Source organism: Trachurus japonicus, chromosome 19 (assembly GCF_045865225.1).
Source record: "Trachurus japonicus isolate A0001 chromosome 19, Traja_1.0".
In the NCBI taxonomy this organism is placed as follows: Eukaryota; Metazoa; Chordata; class Actinopteri; order Carangiformes; family Carangidae; genus Trachurus; species Trachurus japonicus.
In genome coordinates, this window is record NC_140925.1 from 4,392,931 (window position 1) to 4,399,860 (window position 6,930).

The following is a 6,930-nucleotide window of genomic DNA, read 5'->3' on the forward strand; positions in this document are numbered from 1 at the left end:
GTAAAATAAACACAAATGTGTATTTTGGACGCTTTCTTTCCACCGGTCTGAAAGAAGACAGAAAAAAGCAACAGGCAAATAGGGAAGAATCTCAAAAGTGCATGAAAAAAGCTGTACTTTTTCCAGTATAGTGTCTTGCATGAAGCTTCTCAAAACCTCAGGACAAATTTGAAGGCTGGATGAACCCTGCTGCAAAAAACTGGACAAGCCGCACAGCAAGACTGTTTCCAACAGATGTTTTAGTCTTTGACAGTCAGGAAGAGGCATAAAGTTTACGACTGGGTATAGATGTAGCCAACATACTAAATGACTGGTCAGTAAGCTCTGGAGATCTGGCAGGAAGATGAGCACCAACTGTATTTGTTCGTGTACCAAAACAACAAAAATCTGAATATCTCAAGGATGCATGAGGCAAGAAAATTGGCTCTGAAACTCCTTCTTGAGCTTTGGGCTTTGTGTGAGAGAGGCTACCTAGATTTAAGGCTTTTTTTTTTCTTCTTTTTTTTTGTTTATGCAAAACTTCAGCTGAAGTTGGAGAAGGGGGTTTTATCTCACCTCCTCCGGTCATGCCTCAAAGTGCATCAGTTCAGGGAGGAGATATTTCATTGGTACAGTAGAGAGAGCAACTAGAGATGCACGCAAACATCCCCCGACTATGATTTTACTACACTGGCTGTTCTGACTTTTGCTTGTTCCGCATGGTTGAGGACAAAAGGGTTATTTTGAGGGAAGGGAACTCTTTATCCCCTCCTTGTTATTAAAAAAAAATGGGCCAAAGATATGATTTCCTGTTTATTCTTTGGTAACTAACTGTAACTTTTGCTCCAAGTTAGGACACTGTGGTTTATAATGAAGCGAGGGGCTTTATTTCAGCTGTCTCTCCTCTTATTTTTTCCTTTGCATGCGCATTTTGCATATTAGAATATCTGAAAATAAAATATTTATTATTCAGAAGAAAAAAAAAGTTTCCAGTATTTCCAGATCATTCATCTAAATTTCTCTTTCTTGACTTTAATTCTTAGTGTTCAAAAGGTTCAATTACTTTGGATATTTGAATGATGTTTATTGGGGGAAAAAGAGACTTGAGGTAGTCTTTTGAAAAGAGAGAAATTCAGACCACATGAATTCAGAGAGATGGATAAGAGAATGTTAAAATATTTCCGTGCTATAAATTTAGTGGCATCTAAATTGCTGTGGTTATAACTTGGAAATAGTCAGTTCCTCAAATGAATTCTAAATATTTTGGCATTGTTTTCCTCCACATTTTCCCCTTATCAGTCTCCTCTCATTTTTCAGAGTGAATAAACAGCTTTCTGAATTTTAAGTATAGCAACCATCTGCTTTTGATGAATCGCGCATATTCTTTATATGAAAGTAGTTAAAACGCCAGAGTGGAAGAAGTACTTTCCATAGATGACATTTAGCCTGAGCTCTGATCATCTTTCGTCCGTGAAATGTTTGCAATCATCGTTCGCTCTCCTAATAAATGCCATGTTTGTGATGTTTGTTGCTCAACATGAGAGGTTTTCTCTGGAACATCAGATCAGTGCATTCACAACATGAAGCAATAACCATCATGTGAAGGAGAGGGGGGGGGGGGGGGGGGGGGCCTTCTGGAGAATAACAGTTGATTGTTCGAGGAGGGAGTTTCCTGAACCTCTGTCCTGCTCTGCTGATTCAAGGTTGCTTCCTGATCTCAGACCTGGAGGATTGTCATTATAGACGTCGGACGTCAATTCCTTTATGGCTTTTTCAACTTCAAGTTATCTCCACGGTTTATTCCCGTCTCTGTAAATCTGTCAGGGGCAGCTTTAATCCGTTTTTAATATGTCCTCAGCAGCAGAAGCAGCAGCAGGCAAATTTTCAAATTTCCATTTTCTTTATGAAGCCATTAAAGAGACATTAAAAAGATACGAACGCTAAGAGGAACAAATGAGTTTTACCCTGAAAGAGCTGCAGGTGGCAAGAGGTTGTGTCTGGTGCTACTTTAATTCTTTATTTCACTATATCACATTTTCCTTCACACCTGTCCACCAGGTAAGGAACGTTTTAACAGCTCACTTTGTTTCTCTATGTTGTAATGATAGTATTTCTTTTTAGTTATGTTTTATGAGCGTCTATTGAAAGATTCTTTATCCCTCTGCTGTTTGTCTTTCTCAGGTTTCCTCTTCTTTCCTTGTTTTTAGGGAGTTTAACCTTTTCTAAGAAAAAAAAAAAGGAAAATACAGTGTTATAAGATACACACACACAATAAAATCCTTTGAGACAAATTTATGATTCTGACCTGACGTTGAGTTAACATGATTTTATCAGATTTGCTGTTTACAAATGTGAAACACGGTTATATGAGCTGTTACCATCAGGCAAACATGACAGACATCCACAGCCCTCTGAACAGTCGGTAAATCCTTCACGGTCGTAGCATCTCTGTTACATAAGATAGGCTACTGTTCTTGTATTTCCTCTGAGAATTTATGCGTTGGTTCACTATTGCATGATACGGCTATTTCATGACACTGAATCTTGTTTGTGTTGTGTCTGTGATCGTCATATCCTGTAGGCTAAGTGTTATGCCGCTCTGGAGTCCGAGAGAAATTTCCTTCCGGCCAAATAAACAATACAGTGGGATTTCATATGGTTTGTTTTTTGACCATGGATAGACCATAAAAGTAAGGTCATGCCATGACTCATACCGTCATTGCAATGGTTACTGTGCCGGTTTCAATACTTTTATATAAGTATCTATATATCTTCAAGGAAATGTTAGAGAGCATCCAAATGTAGCCGGTGAGACTGATTTTTGAAATTCATTCATTCCCATACCCGTTGTTCCTTGTTGTTTGTCGCTAAGGTGTGCAAGTTTTAGTGTATTTTAGTAGGTTTTAACCTTGTTTTTGCATCATGGGGACAGCGATATGCAAAACAAATTTCTCTACAAAGACAAAAGAGTATTCTGATTCTGTGTTTTATTACAAAAAAATAAAATAAATGGTGTGGACCTTAAACATTCAAAATTAAAGTCAACGTCTAAAACAAAAGGTTTGGAGAGTTGATCTCTTTTAAAGCGGATTAAAGTCTGGTCTCTTTTTCTCTGTTTTGCTAACCCTCCTCTCCTCCATGTGCATTTGTTTCCAACGAAGCTGGTGAGAAATCAATCCATGGAGTGGTGGATAACGTTATTTATCATCTACCATGTTACCATGTGTATATCTGTGTAGTCTTATCTGTCATAAACAAGAGATTAAGGGTTACGGGGCGCGTTACGTTTATGTGGCGGTGCCATAGAGACGAGAGCAGGGACACCGGGTCGGAGGCTCTGATCTTACAAGGTTGGTTTTCAGCCAAGAGACGCTAGGTGGAAGGCAGAGAGCCTCCATTCTCCCTGGAACTAGTTACAAGTCATTGATTTAACCAGCACTAGGACTCAAAAATGGAGTTTAGGTGAAAATCCTGTGGCATTAAATGTTCTGTACAGGACCGTCACGGCCACTAGATGTCGCCATAAACCACCAACATCACAGACCAGGCTAACGCTACGTCGGCTACACTTCCGGTGTGGCAACAGACACACACATACGTACACACTTTCACTTACTTCACGTCCTCGGTCAACAGGTTGATAAGAAGCCACTAAACACACACCAAGCAGCACAGGTTACCAAAGTTAGCCTGTGTGAAACCTGAGAGCCGATAAAAACAATCTAGCCGCAACCGTTAGCTACCTACCGACGTACAGAGCACAGAGCTAGCATAGCAACATTTTCATAGCAACAGCAAATTAGCAAGCGTTGTCATAGCGACTGTAGCCTGCCAGTCAGGTCACAAACAGTAGCCGGCGTTTACTCACACATCCAGGAGGGGAAGAAGAAGGGTCGAGCGCCGCGGTAACTGTGTCTGTAGCTGCTCGGAGAGTCCTTCATCTCCATCTTGGTGGAGAAGGACCAGAGGACCAGGACCGGGCTCAACCGTCGGTCAACCGGGAGAGGGGAGCTCGGTCTCGGACTCATCCTCCAGTGCTGGTCCCGGGGGAACGCGGGAAGCACGGCAGAGGAGCTGGGGAACAGGTAAACACTGTAAACTAAAACTTGATAGAGGTTTGAAGATTAAATTGTTTGATATTGTCGCTGGGTATTTTTTAGACATAAATGTAGTTTCTTTATTGGAGCGAATCCCGGAAGATCCACTCACCTGAATACTGCAGTGTCATTTCACCTGTGGGCGGAGCCTATGTGGGGCAGGCAGCCAATCATTTAACAGGGCTGAGTCACATGCAGGTACAATGCATAGGAAATATTTTTTCTTTTCTGTTGGTGTTTAAAATTGAATTTACAAGAACTTTCAATCAAGATTATAATAAAGTAAAAAAAAAAAAAAAAAAAAAGGAATAAATAAATTACATGATTTGAAAAAAAAAAACTTAAAAGGATAGTTCACCCAAAATTCAAATTGCACTCATTATCTACTCACCCTCATGGCGACTAAGGGTTGGGAGAAGAAAAACATCCAAATACCTCCATGCCGCTCATATGTAATGTCCGTCTTGTATTGAAGCCCCGAAATGCGAAATTGTCCCAAAAAAAATTAAATAAGTCTATATTTCAAGCTTGTTTTGTAGCGGAGCTTCTCGAAGCTCCTCTTCCCGGTTCGTCAAATTTGGACGAACTGGGAAGAGGAGCTTCCGCTACAAACAAGCTTGAAATATAGACTTATTTGATTTTTTTTCGGGACAATTTCGCATTTCGGGGCTTCAATACAAGACGGACATTACATATGAGCAGCATGGAGGTATTTGGATGTTTTTTGGTGTGTCTTTTAGTTACGAAGACAGTTGGTATCCATTTGCAATCGTTATGGACATGCACTGCTACGCCGAGACCCCCTGTAACTCAGAGAAGCCACGGAGGACTCTGAAACTTCTCCCAGCCCTTAGTCGACATGAGGGTGAGTAGATAATGAGTGAAATTTCAATTTTGGGTGAACTATCCCTTTACCCCTTTTAACTACCAGTTGTCTTGCTTTAAATAATCACCAAATATACCTGCAATATTGGAAAGCAAGGATTGTAACATTACCTTTGACTTATTTCAAGTGGGTATTTTTGTATTTGTCAGCAGTTATATGTCTTCCCATTTTATTTGGATAATAAACCGAACTTTACATTTAATGAAGTAATTAGTAAAATAGGCTCAGTCGTCTGATCAAGGTCAATAAATCCTGGCAAAAGAAACTTTATAAGTCGACCTTGAGTCAAGGTTTTGTGAATCCTTCAAGCTCCATATATTTTTATTAGTTTTGAACACTTTTATAAACAGCTCTAAGTGGACAAACAACATAAACACTTGAAAATGGGCTTGTATTTATTTATTTATTTTGTTGGCATCCGCTACGTTGCCGTATAAATCATTTAAGTATTTATCCATTTTTTAATGTGAGTTTAGCAAGATGTTTTCAAACTTTTAATTTAGGTTTTAGTCAACAAAGAGCAGACTCAATCTGAAAAGCTATTACAGCCACCCAGGCAGGAGGCTGGAGTTCTTTAATGAATCCAAGAAACAGCAATGAGCCAAGTGTACAGCTTTTTTTTTTTTTTTTTGAACAATAAATCTACAAACACATCACCCACATTGCCAGGAATAAAAAAAATCACGCTAGGCAATGTGAATTTTTAATTAAATAATAAAAATGATAAATACGACTACCAGCTGCTGTTGTCGAGCAGCGAAAGTAGGCAGAGAGAAACCTGGATCGATGGGAAAATGGGTCTTGGAGTCGGGCCCTCCATCCCCTCTCTAAACGTCAGCTCTAATGTGAGTAACAGACCACAGTGAGGGGCTTTAATCCACAACAGACTCGAAAAACTGAGCTGCTTCACTTTGTCAGCCGCCAAGACACAAACAAGACAAACATTTCTCTGCTTAAAGAAACAAAAATATCATGTGTCGCATATGTTTTATATTTAGCTCCATGAAGACCCCTGTCAGAAGAAAAACACCAGTGCCAAAATGAAAAGATACACTCCACTTACAGCACTTACTATATTATGTGGTATCATAATGTTTCTTTTGTGTAGTTTATTGTAGCGGTTTGTGTATATATATGTGTTTTTTTTGACAGACAAGCATTCCAATTTATCTTAAAATATAAAAGATTCACGCTAACCTCACTCCACAAATAAACATCCGCATATTTTTTTTTATTTAGGTCCAAATACAGAATCATTCGGCAGGTACAGGAAATACGCTTATCATATGTACGTGTGAAGAAGAGTATCTGTTGCTGTGAGATAAATGTAGTGGAATAAAATGTACAATATGTCACAGTGAAATATTAAACAAAACAAACGCCGTAGCCAATACTGAGGTCATGAGTCCCTGAAGTCTCCTAGAAAAAAATAAATAAATCAGAGAAAGAAAAAGAAAATCCTCCCTGGAACAAAGTGTTTGGGTTTCTTAAACTCAGTCGTTCTGTTAACTGATAATTATATTGTCTGTAAATTTTATGTTCTAAATGTTGTTTCAATTAAAGGTTGTTTTTTCCACACGCCGCCAGGAATCAAAAGCCAGTGAGTCCAGACATTATTGAACATTTCATCAATTTATTTGCTTTGTGGTGGTGTAACAGCACTCAACCTGAAATATTCAGAGTGTAAAAATATTGCGGCTAACCCATAAAACACTCACTCCTCCTCAACATTTATTTTTACAACTGTAGTTTCTATAGTTACTTTGTGAGATTTTTCCCGTCCTACAAAGTTAGATCAACTTTTCTGCTTCATCGCAAAAGCTGTGTTATTATGACTGCACGATAATTGTGTTTTTTATTATGTTATCATGTTATTTTTGTAGCTGGTCACTGTGGTGACAATAGCAAAGTAAAACATAATAACAATGAGGGTTGACTGATCTATTAAAATGCGAGTATGTTTTATTT